The sequence below is a fragment of the Urocitellus parryii genome, chromosome 1 (assembly GCF_045843805.1).
Source record: "Urocitellus parryii isolate mUroPar1 chromosome 1, mUroPar1.hap1, whole genome shotgun sequence".
NCBI lineage: Eukaryota > Metazoa > Chordata > Mammalia > Rodentia > Sciuridae > Urocitellus > Urocitellus parryii.
In genome coordinates, this window is record NC_135531.1 from 81,666,339 (window position 1) to 81,680,075 (window position 13,737).

Genomic DNA, 13,737 nt, shown 5'->3' on the forward strand with positions numbered 1-13,737 from the left:
CGGCCTTTAAGATTCTACCTTATTCTGTATGCTAGCTGTTTTCATTATAATGTGCTTTGGTGTAGATCTGTTGTTATTTTGTACATTTGGTGTCCTGTAAGTCTCTTATATTTCATATTACAATTCATTCTTCATGTTTGGGAAATTTTCTGATATTATCTCACTGAAGATATTGTGCATTCCTTTAGTTTGAATCTCTATGCCTTCCTCTATCCCAATAACTCTTAGATTTGATCTTCTGATGCCATCCCATAGTTCTTCGATGTTGTGCTCATGGTTCTTTATCATAGTCCCTGTGCAGTCAACTTTATTTTCCAGATTTTATACTTTGTCTTCATTATCTGGTGTTCTGTCTTCCAAGTGATCTAGTCTATTGATGATGATTTCTGTTGAGGTTTTTACTTGGTTTATTATTTCCTTCATTTCAAGAATTTCTGATTGGTTTTCTTTTTTCTTTTCTTTTTTTTTCTTTCAGATTCTCTATCTCTTTCTTTTGCTACTTGTTTTTGCTCCCATATTTCTTTGTTGGTGTGATCAACGGATCCTGCATTTTCTTATTTATCTGTTTATTGGTGCCATCAATGGTTAACTGTATTTGCTCTCTTTTCTCTTTGTTGGAGTGTTCAGTTTTTATCTGTATTTGTTCATGTAGGTCATTCTTTAATTCACAGATCATTTTAATTATAAACATTCTGAACTCCTTATCTGATATTTCATCAACTGTACTGTCCATGGGTTCTGTTATCGTAGTATCCTGATTTATTTGGGGCACTTTCCTCTCTTGTTTTTTCATGTTGTCGATGTGTCCTTACTGGTAGAGTGGATCTGAGGTATTACAGTTTCTACCATATAATCTTGAAGTATCTGCACAGATTATCTGTATCTCACCTTGGTGTTGGGCTTCTAGACCCTGTTGGTGTCCCAGGATGGATGCTACTACAACTATAGGTGGTGGTGGCAATAGTAGGAGATAACTCAAGATAGCAGTGGAGGTGTCCCAAGTTGGATACAATGTCTTTCAGAGAGGCGAAAGGATGGGCCTTACACTATCTTTGGGTTGCCTGGTCCAACGTGCACCTGCTTCTAGGCCTTGTCTGTTGCCCCAAGGTAGAGGTTATGGCATGGGGAAGGTTATGGGGATAACTGAAGTATTTCAATATGGAAGTGGGTTAGACCTGGACTCCTAGGTGGTAGTGGTGAGGGGGAAGACCTAAGCTTACTCTGGGCCCTGGCTCCCGCACATGTCAGTGAGGTGGGCCTAGGCCAGGCCTGAGCTCTGGTGGGTGTCTCCTGGGGATGGACCTGGGCCTACCTTGGGCCTGAGCTCTTGTGCAGGTGAGCCAGGCAGATCTGAGTTGGGCCTGAGCTCCCGTGGGTGACTACTGGTGGCAGGATGGACCCAATAAACTAATTCCTGTTACTCTGAGCAATTTGTCTGACTTGGATAATTTCTGACTTGGTTGTAAGAAATGGGGTTGGAAGAGAGGGTCTTCATGCCTTCTCAGTTTCTTAGAAGGCCCCAGCTCCATAACAATAGCACTGACCTTTTAATTTTTTTTCCACTATTACTTTTTTCTAGTACATATTAGGACATTAACGATCAACCCATTCAGCACATATTAGTATGGTCAACAAAAAATGTCTATAGTCAGTCTTTTATAAAAATAAATTAAAAGTAAAGCTTTCATTAGTATGTTTGAAGAGTAGGGGTAATTTTAACAAATCTAAAACCATATTTATCAAACAAAGAATATTGTAATTGTAATTACTTCAGTGATAAACCCTCTGGAAAATTGAAAATTTCTTCAAATGTCAAATAAATCAATTGTTAACTCAAAAATCAATTTATAGTTATTTAAAATTGATAAATTTTTGTCTTTTATGTCCTTTATTCATCTTACCCCAATATCTACATATGGAGGCAATTAAGCTGATTGTTAAAATATTGAGGACATACCCAAAGAGTCTTAAAAACTGCTGAGTGAGCCCCAGTTCAACATCTAGTGGGAGAGTGCTGTATGGAGGGAGGGTATAATCAGAGTCAATTATTCTCTTCAGCACCTCTCATGATTAAAATGCCCAAGGGTAAGAGTCTTTGTGTGTAAACTCACTCTCTCTCTCTCTCTCTCTCTCTCTCTCTCTCTCTCTCTCTCTCTCAGGATTCAGTCTATTAAGATTCTCACCTTTGTCACTTCTCCTAAGAGGTAAAGCAAAGAATGCCTCCTTTGGAGAGCTGGACAGTTAAAGAATCACTGCACTGTGAGGCTTTTGCATAAAAAATAGCTTCAAAGACCTGAAAGTGGGGTGTCTTTCTTTGTCCAGTGTAATGTTAGATATGTTTGACTTTTCTTTGCAATCAGAGTTTGCAGGGGTTTGGCTAGTGAGATGCCAGTAAATTTGTAATAACTGGCAAATTTGTTGTCCCTAAACATCTATCTCTACCTGCTAAAAATACCCTAATTTAATAGTATTTACTGATTTCTAGGTGTAAATACTATCACTGTGGATGATTTTGAGTGTTAATAGAATGCTACTGAACCTGGAATTGGAAATTGGCATAACCAGCCCTCTGCTGTTAGTCTAAGCACATCTTAATGATTGTCTATGGGGAGAAGAAGAAAAGGAATCTCCTAAATCCATGTGTAGCCTGGACTGAAGTATTTTACCCCTAAGTCCTGTGTAGCCAACTGAATCTATAATTAGAAATATTTTCTTAGAGATCAGCATTGATGTAAATTTAAAAATATATATGTTCTAAAACAATTTAATCATAAGTTTTAGTCAAATGAATTAATGTAAATTTGTCTACTTGTTTTAAAATTATGAGTGTGATTTTGTAGAAAGAACAGTTTTCTAATTGATCAGAAGGTATGTTTTGTATGACACAAGGAAAGTTCTACTGCCTTGAAAGTACATGAGTTCTAAATGTTCTACACAGAGTTCTACACAGGACTAAATTCAGTTTGATAAACAGGAATAAATGAAGGAAGCATTTTTTTTTTATTACTTCTAAAGTTTCTCAAATGTTTCACATTCACAGCCATCGTGTTTGAAGTTCTATCTTATAGAGCTTAGAACGTGGAAGAAACCTGAGGTGGTGATGTTTTACTAACTTTAGAGTTATTATAGTTATATAGCTTTTCTATTTTAATTTTGATTATCATAATATATTAGCAAACCCAATAATTTTACAGAGATATTAAATTAATTTTCCAAAATCATAATCATTATTAGAAGTTGGGACCAGAACATAGATCACTGATATTTCTTCCTAAGAGTTTTTATATAATATCAGATTGTGAGGCCTCTCTTTTACATATCAAAGTAAAATTTTCATCATATGTATATTTGAGTGAATGCTCCATAAAATAAATTTCTTTCAATTATCTGGTGTCCAAAGTCACTGTGAGATTGTGACCCTGTTTTTTTTTTTTTTAATTTCAGTGTTATGTCATAGCCCATTTAGAGCCTTTAAACTATTTAATTTTGATATGACATATATTCCTAGATAAGGCACAAGACAATTTTATGGAATTTTTTTTGTTTAAGTTTAAAATTATCATATTTTGTTTTACTTGTTAGTTTAACTGGCATATAAAAGTTGAACATATGTATTGGATAACAGGTGGCATTTCAATTCATGCATGTGTTGTATAGTGCACAAATCTAGCAAAATATACCTATCTCCTTATTTATCATTCCTTTATAATGAAACTATTCAGCATGTTGCCCTTTAGCTTTGTTGAGACATATAGTATATTATTACTATTTGTAGTCAACCTCCCTGTGCAATAGAATAAAAAAATTAATGCTGTTATCTAATTTTAAGTCAGTGGCCATTGACCAATTTTTTTCCCATATCCCTCCCCCTCCCATTCTCCCTGTGCTCTGGTAACTACAATTCAAATCTCTACTTCTAGATCACCTCTTTTTAGGTACCATGTAAGTGAGATCATGTGTACTTGTTTCCCTATGTCTGTCTTGTTTCAGTTAATATAATGACTTCCAGTTCCATCCACACTATTGCAAATAACAGGATTTCATCTTTTTTATGGTGAAATAGAATTATTGTGGATGTTTATCACATTTTCATTATTCATTCATCACTTGATGGACAGTTATGTTGTTTCTATTTCTTAGCTTTTGTGAAAAGTATTGCAATAAACATGAGCACAGAGGTCTTTTCAGGAGATTTCAATTTCTCTCTATCTATACACAAGATTGGTTCATATGAGAGTTCTAATTTTAGTTTTTAAGAAAGCTATATATAGTTTCCAGCCATGGCTGTACAAATATATAATCCCACAAACAGTTTGTAAAGATTCTCTTTTCTTCATATGTTTATCAGCTTTCATATTTCTTTGTCTTTTTTTGTTAATACTTTTGCTTACTGAAGTGAGATAATTCCTCATTGGATTTTTGACTGGCATTTCCCTGATGAATGGTGATGTTGAATATTTCTCATTGGCCATTTATATGTAAGTCTTCTTTTGAGAAATAGCAATATAGAGAAATTTCTCATTTACTATTCAAATTATTGTTATTATTGGCATCTGCTATTGATTTAAGTATCTTATACATTGTGGTTAATAACTATCATCAAAATGTGTAATTTGTTAATGTTTTCTCCCATTCTAGAGATGGTCATTTTACTGTGCTCATTGTTTTCTTTGCTATTAAGAAGCAATCATATTTATCTATTTTTGGTTTTGTTTCCTGGGATTTTGGAATCTTATTCAAAAAAATTCTAAGGACAATTTTAGATATGTTTTTTTTGTTCATTTATTTGTTTTGTTTGCATGAGAACAAAACTAGAATGATCACATTTTTCCTCTTTATTATTATTATTTATTTAGTATAAGGTGTTAGCTGACTTGCACATGTTGAACCTTCTTTACATTCTTGGAATGAATCCTACTTCATTATGGTAAATGACCTTATTATCCTGTTGTATTTAATTAATTAATTAATTAATTAATTTTTTAGGATTGTTGCATCCATGTTCATCAATAATGTTATCCTGTGGCTTATTTTATTTTTGTGTCTTTGTCTTTGGTACAAGGGTAATGCTGACCTTGGAAATATGATTGGAAGATCTGTTATTCTTTAATTTTTGGCATAATAAGATTGATATTATTTCTACTTTAAATGTCTGTAGAACTCATCAGTGAAGCCATCTGGCCATGGGCTTTTCTTTAATAAAATACTTTCATTACTGAATCAATGTCATTACTAATTGGTCTTTGATTTCTTTATAAGTCAGTCTTAAGAAGGTGTGTGTTTTCATGAATTTGTCCATTTTTTCTAAGTAATCAATTTGGTTATTTTGTGGTTGTTTATAATAATCTCTAGTATTATTTATATTTCTGCTTAATCAGATATAATCTCCATTTATCTCTAATTTTGTTGTTGTTTTCTTTATTAGTTTAGCTAAAAGTATGATTATTTCTTCATGTTTTGCAAAAAAACAGTTTGAATTTTGTTGATGTTTTTATTGCTTTTCATTTCTACTTCACTTATTTGTGCTCTGATATCCACTATTTCTTTCTCCTTGTTAATTTTGTGTTTCTCTCGTTTTACTAGATCCTTGATGTATAGAAATGGGTTCTTTCATTTACAATCTTTGCCCTTTTTTAAAGTCAGCATTCATTTCAATAAACTTCCCTGTTGGTACTCTTTTGCTATGTCCCATAGGTACTCGAACAATACATTTCTTTTTGTATTTGTTTCCAAAATCTTTTTAAATGTTCTTAATTCATTTTTCTATCTATTGATTACAGATATAAACAGTTTTATTTCCATATAGTTGGGGATTTCTAGTTTTCCTTGGATTTGATTTTTAGTATCTTTTCATTTTGGTCAGAAAAAAATACTCAATATAATTTCCATTTTCAGACAATTTGTTGAGACTTTTTTGGTGGTCTAATGTATGATCTTCCTTGGAGAATATTCTATGTGCTAGTGAGAAAAATCTGTATTCTGCAGCTGTTAAAGGGAATGATCTGTAGATGCCTGTTGGGTACCTTTAGTCTAGGGTGAATTTTAATTCTGTGCTTTCTTTGTTAATTTTCCATCTGTCCTTTGCTGAGAGTAGGGTGTTAAAATTTCCTACTGTTATTGCACTGGAGGCTAGCTCTCCCTTTATGTCTATTAATATTTGCTTTATATATTTGGGCGCTTCACTCTTGAGTGCAAACATATTTATAGTTATTTCCTCCTACTGAATTGACCCCCGTATCACCCTGTAATGACTTTCCTGTCTTCTTTCATGTCTTTTGATGTAAAGTGTATTTTATCTGATATAATTAATCCTGATTCTTCTCTCTTTTGGATTTCATTTATATAGAGCATCGTATGCCTTCTCTTCATTTTCAGTCTATGTGTGACCTTAGTGTTGAGGTGATTTTCTTGTAGTCAGCATTTAGATGCTCTTATTCATTCATTTATTTTTGTTTTAGTTAGTCGGTCTTTGGAGACTAAATTGGAGAATTTAATCCAATACCTTTCTGTTAATTATTAACAGATGAACTCTAACTATAAACATTTTATGATTTTTTCCTTAGTTTTGTAGCAGTTTCTTTCTCCCTTTCTTACAGCTTTCCTTTGTGATTAATTTGGCCTAGTAGTGTGTTTTAATCTATGCTTATTATTTTTGATTGTCATTATAATCATTTGGTGTGGTTATCATGAAGTTTACAAAACCATCTTTTGATTATAATTACCTATTTTGAATTGATGGTAATTTGACATTGATCATAAAGATAAAAAATTAATTAGAAAAATTTCTGATAAAAATGTTATAGTTGCACTGAGCTCCTCCCTACATTTTGAATTATTTTGTGTCTTACTTCACATTTTCAATATTTCTCCTAATATATTGATATAATTGTTATCATTGTTAAAAGTTTCAATTTTTAGTGTTCATACTAAAGACGTTAATGGTTTATGTACCATACTTATAATATTAGAGCCTTCTGGATTTGTCTGTGTGTTCTGAACAGTGAATTTTATAGCTTGTGATGACTTTTTCTTATTCATTAGCATCTCTTCCTTTCAGTTTGAAATTCTTCCCTTTGCATTTCTGGTAGGACACATCTGGGAGTGATAAATTCTCTCAACTCTTGTTTTTCTCAGAATGTGTATCTTTTCTTCATTACTAAAGAGTATCTTTTCTGGGTAAATAAATACTCCCAGCTTTTTAACTTTTGTTTTTCTAGAATTATCTTTATCTTTCTTTCATTACTAAAGGGTACCATTGCTGGGTAAAGTATTCTTTATTTACAGGGTTTTTGTTTTTTCTCCAGTACTTCCTCCTGACCTGTGATCTACTATGGATTGGGAAACCTATGTAAGTTATTTGACTTTTTTTTCCCTTGCTGTTTTGAAGACCTTTTCTTTAACATTTTAAAAGTTAATTATAATATGCTTGGGCTAGGCATGATTTTGTCAAATAATTGGCAATCTCACTTTTATGTACATGGATATCTTCACCCTTCTCCAGATTTAGGAAATTTCTTTTATTATCTCTTCAAATAAACTCTCTACCTATTTGGCATTCTGAAATCCCTTTTGAACCCCAATAAACTAATATTTGCTCCTTTAATGATGTCCTAACATTTTTGTAATTTTTTTATTCCCCTTTAATTTTTTCTCCTATAATTTTGTACTTTGAAATAGCCTGTCTTCAAGTTTACCAATTCTCTCTTCTGCCTGGTCTATTATGTTATAAATTCCTTCTATCATCTTTTAATTTTCACTTCATGAACATTATTTTTTATTTCTTTCCTTGAAGCTTCTCTGACAGAATACTAAAATGTTTCCCTGTGTTTTCTTTATCAGGTTTCCTTAAAACAGCTGTTTTGAATTCTCCTTCTGAGAGTTCACCCATATCCTTTGCCATTTGGTTATCTTCTGAATTCTTATTTTATGTTTTAAGCAAGTTTATGGTTTCCTTAAGTTCTTGATGCTGTGATATTCAGTATTATTTAGGCATTGAGTAACTAGGTATTTATTCCAGTCTTTCTAATCTGGCTTTATTTGTACCTATCCCAGAAATTCAGGTAGGTTGTTTATGCACTCTTATCCTATAGACTTTTTTGCTATTTAAAAAGTAGATGGCTTCCTAAATCCATATTTGCGACAAGTCTGTTGCTAAGTGCTGTTTTTTTTTTTTCCCACTAAAGCATGCCCCTAGCCTAAGTTCGTCCCAAATTTATAACTGATATGTTATTAAGAATACACTGTATCTACAAAAGAGTAATTTTCCCCAAAAAGCTTATACTCATTGTCAGGTTAGGCCCAGACACCTCATTCAGAGTTATCAGCCCATGGTCAGGTACTAGAGATTCTGTTTATCTCTGGGCCTCATTATGGTTGGAGTGGCCCCAAGCTCTTGGTCAACAACTTGTCATGTCCCTACTTTTCCTTCTCTCATGCAGACAGTTTTTCTTTCCATCTTGTGCTGCCTTAGGTTGGATTCGAAGTCTCCTGGCCTTCAGTGTTGCAACCCTGAGTCACACTTGGAAGCCGTAACTTGAGAAGGCCTGTGCAGTGCAGTACTAGAAAAGGACCAAGACCCAAGCATGTATAATGTACATGAGCCTAAGGTAAACTCATAGCACGAGATTGTTGTAAAGAGGCACAAGTGATACTGGCTAAAATAAAAACACAATTGTTTGGTATGTGAAGGCAGATATGAAGGGTCTATTTATGGGTACTGGCCTGGAGATAGTGAACATTAATAATTCCTCGGTATTAGGTTTCTCTATTCTGCCACTCAGTTCTAAGGTTAAGTACTATGCTCATTTTCATGCTCATTTTGTTTCCATATGCCCAGCAGGTAGTTTTGACCTGTACTGTGCTGCCAGAGGTTGAGGACTGATGGTGGAGGCAGACCTTTGCTACATGGCTAAACAGATCCAGAGGATCAGTCTGTAAGTACTGATTTGAGACGTGGGCCATGGAGCTGTGTCCACTATGGGGTTTCACCACAACGGGGCTGATATGGGATTTCAAGACAAATTTTCAAATCTGGCTTCAAGTCTAAGGTTTAGGACTTTCATTCTCTTTCCTTCCCCTAATGGGAAGGCATCTTTCCATACTGTAGTGCTTGGGGCTGGGGGAAGGGTAACGCAGGTAACTCAGCATTCTTAAATGTGTCTTTTCTGATTATTTTACTGAAAGCAGATACTGCAATCTCCAGCATGACTTCTTTTAATACGTATGAGGAGATATTGGTGCATGAATAGCTGTCCAAATTTATGTCTCTGTGGAGATAAAATTGCTGGAAAGTCTTACTCTGCTTTATTTGGCTCCACCCCTGATTTCAGTCTTATTAAAATGAATAGAAGCTGTAATAATTCCCATAAAGTCACTTATTTTATTTCCTTATCTTTGATCTCCATTGATACTGTATTCAGTAATACTTATAGATTATTAAACTGGCCAACATCAATAGATGATCAGTATCTGATTTGCCATTATTTTACATATGAATATATTATTATATGTGTGATTACAGACTTTAAATTTTTCTCACTAAGCTTTTAATGATGTCTTTAGAGAGATTGTGATCATTTTATTATTTTTGGTGAGTGTAATTGTAGAATTGCTGTTTCAGACTTTCTTAGATTATTTTTGGGACAGAAAAAGTAATAAAAATTCTGGTAGTTTTATTTTCCATAAAGTATTGTTAAAATTTTGCCAAAAAAGGTAGTAATTGGATCATGATACCATATTTGTAATATTTTATTCAGAAGTTATATTTAGGTAATTTCAAAGGGTGGTGCTCCCTTTCTTTCCCCTGCATTATGCTGTCCTGAAACATATCAGAATATGCAAAATGCCAAAAATCCTTGATATAATTATTTGTATGGTATTAAGTAGTAAATATTATAGGTGACCATAAAAATTTGAAAATTTAATATAGATCAGATTTCCCCTTCCATTTTCCTTCAGATATTAAACTTGTCTTCTACAGACATAAGTTTAATTATATATATATATATATATATATATATATATATATATATATATATATATATAAAGCATCTCTCATTTTTAATGGCTACCATCAAAACAGAGGTGAGGTGAAACTAATTTTAATTGAGATTTATGAGTTATGTTACTTCTCTATAGAAAAGTGCCTCTTGATATTTAATAATTGTATATTATATAAAAGAATTGGAAACTTTCATTTTAGAGCCCATGCAGATTTTCCATTGAGTTTCATATCCAATATCATCTTAAGCCTTTAAAGAAACAATTTAAAGTAGATGGATATGTTTATGAATATTTTGTAATAACATCAAGCAAGAAAAGTCTTAATTGAAATGTAAAAACTATACAGTTTATATTATCAATACAAAATATATATAACTAAATATTCAAGTACATTTTATAATATATTCGAGTACAATTTAACATTTCCAAATCATCACTCAGTTTATTTCTGTCAATAACAAGCACATTAATAGACCAATTTAAACCTGCATTGAAGAAGTTATGTTCATGAAAATGGTGGAATTGAGATTATCAGAACTTGTGTCTTCCATAAAAGCAATGAGAATTCCTGCAAAGATTGTCAGAATTGAATTTTTAGAATTTTGGCTATTGACTGAAGGCTTATTTTTGGAATATATTCTATTTCCTTGAACTTAGTATTTTTCCTGGGCTAGTACTCCACCATTTAATTACTGTAGGACTACAGTACATTTTGTTTTTGTCATGGTTCATCTCAATGTATTATTCATATTGAAATGTCCTTGGATTTTGATTAGATTTACATTAAGTTGAATTAAGTGCAGGGATTATTCTCAAGAGAATTAATATCTTTATGGTATTAGATTTCCTCACAGAAAGAATAAATGCCCTCATATTTACTTTGGTCTTTTACACTCTTCTGCAATGTTTTATTTAACTTTCTTGATAAAGATTTGCATAGTTAGAATATTTTTATTGTGCATACTGTTTAAAAGAAAAAAATTATAATTCTAATCATATTTGCAATTTGTTTTTGCTAATATATGAAAAACTGTATTTTATGGATCTATTATTTATAGATTTGATTATCTTTTTCCTTTTTTCCTATTTACATATTTTTTTCTGAAAATATTTATTTTGCTTTATTTTTCTGACTAATATTCTTATCTCTTATTTCCTTTTCTTAAGTAATCACACAATGTACAATCTCCAAATTGACCTTCAGTCACTGAGGTGACTGGATGAATACAAAAAAACCAAACTGTATTCCTCCTACAATGTTCTCACATCATGTTTTTGACACCAGGTATGTGAGACTCGTTCTACATGAAACAAGAAATTCTGCAGCTGTGGCCACCAGCTAGGTGCCCTCTAAATCAGTTTGGTTACCACATTCCTTATTTGGAGATAACATTGGACCCATGGATTGAGGACTCAGTTCTTAAGACTGCATTTCCACTTTAGACACCTTAGGTTGTTTGCTTGTGCTTCTGACCCACTGGTTATTCATGAGGGTACCCATAGCACCACCCTAAGATATGATTAATTTGTTAAAATGGCTCATAAAACTCAGGAGAATTTTATGTTTATTGATTTATTGTAAAAGAAATTACAAAGCATACAGATAAAAACATGCTTAAGGCAAGGCATGTGACAAAGCGCAGAGAGCTTCCATGCCCTCTTCTTGCACCCCAGCCTCCAAGAACCTTCACATGTTTGACTATCCAGAAGCACATTGGACCCTGTCCTTTTGGGGTTTTATGGCAGCTTCAATATGTAGGCATTGCTCATTAAATTATTGATCATTGGTGATTCAACCCTCCAATCCTGACTTGGTTTCTCTCATACCTAGACTCAATCCTGAAGCTACCTGGGGACCACCAGCTATCAATCAACTCATGAGCATACAAAAAGACATTTGTCACATTGGAAATTTCAAGGATTTTAGGAGTTGTATACCAAGAAACTGGACTAAGATCAAATATAGTTTTCACAAGATCATGTTGAAGCATTTTTTGATACATTTGATATGATTCATTCACAGAATGGTAATGTGGCATAGGCTTATGGCAGTCTATAAAAAAATATCTCATCCTGTCCTCTAAAATTCCACATGTAAGAATGGGAACAAGAGTAATTTTTAGAAATTTGCTTAATTTCACACATCTCATGCATGTCATAATTTCTGCAAAAATTTTCTCCTTGGAAAGTCTTACCTGACTTTCTTTATAATCCGATAGTATGTCCAATGGTCTCACCCTGCTTTCTCAAAAACTTGTTATATGATTTATACCCTGCTCAAGCTTTCCAGAAACACAAGCACACATAGCAGAGTCCTCACTCTCCACCTTTGAACTCAGTACTCATCATGGCTAGGAAAATAAACAAATAAAACTGAACAGCATATTCTTCACTCTGGCTGGGAAGTCACTACAGGCATTTTTATATAACATGTATAAGACTGCATACATGGACTAGTTCACAGATATTCAGATCAGGTAAAAATGTCAAATAAATTCCCCTCTGGTGTATTTTCAATTTAAAACAAATTCAAAAGAATCTGATTTGCATTAGTCTAGTTTTTCTTGGAGTCTGGCTTGGTCAAGATGACATTAGCATTTCATTGAAATAGGTAATTTGATTGCAGAAAGCCTTTTTTTTTTCTTTTGGAAGATGAGTCTAATGAGTTTTGAAGTTTCAGAAGACAATGTTCTCTCTGCACCTGTGTGAATGTTTTGTCGGAATCAATTATGGAGTATGTAATTATATGGATATTGAATAATTAGTGCAAAACTCATTGGAAATGCCAAAGTTAAACAAGTTCTCTCTTGCATATGAAGACAGTTGCTCTAATGGGTCAAGTTTCATTAGCTAATGCTGCCAGTCACACAAAGAGTCTTAGAGATAGTCTGTCGATATTTATACATCATGGATCATGAGTCAAATACCTTTCCAATTCATCTGAGTCACTTTTCGCTGTGACAGAAAACATGTTCTCCAAGGTCCTTAGCAGTTTCTTTCAGCAATTATGCAGCATAATGAGTCCTTGCAGTCATGATGGCTACATCTCTATTCTATCAGACATCTCTATTAAATGAGTTTATTATTATGCTCACGATTCCCCTGGTGTGAACAAAATCTAAGAAAAATAACTATAGTAAAATTGTTTCCCATATTAGAGACCATGTTTTTATCTATTAATTTTGAGCTAGAAAATGCAAACACAAGGAAGAAAAGCATATATTATTTTGTTTTTTTCTCCTCCTATATGTAATTTTCTAATCAATGAAGATCTAAATATTTTCAATAATGTCCCCAGTAGAATATAAATTACATAGTAATAGAGACATTATCTCTACTTCTGTTCACCAATGCATCTCCATGACTCAAGTGTAGTTTGTCTGAAGAAGCAGGTGCTCATATCATACAAATAAAGAAAAAAATGCAGGGACAGTATTATCATGAATGTTAAGTGAATGTCATGCCCCAAATCATGTCTTTATAAGGTATAATGAAAATTCTCATTTTATATCTCTGAAAAAAAGTAATTAGGCTCTCTGAAAATTTATCACTGTCCTCAAATATGTATGAAATGTCTGATCTTTGTGAACATTTCCAAGTCAGAAAGATTCCTTTTGCCTAGTTCATGTTAGTCTTTGTGACATACAATATATATAGTGTAATTTGAGTGTCCTTAAAGAGAAAATTAGAAAAATGAGCCCAAACAAAATAGTTCCTGAGTTACTCACCCTACCA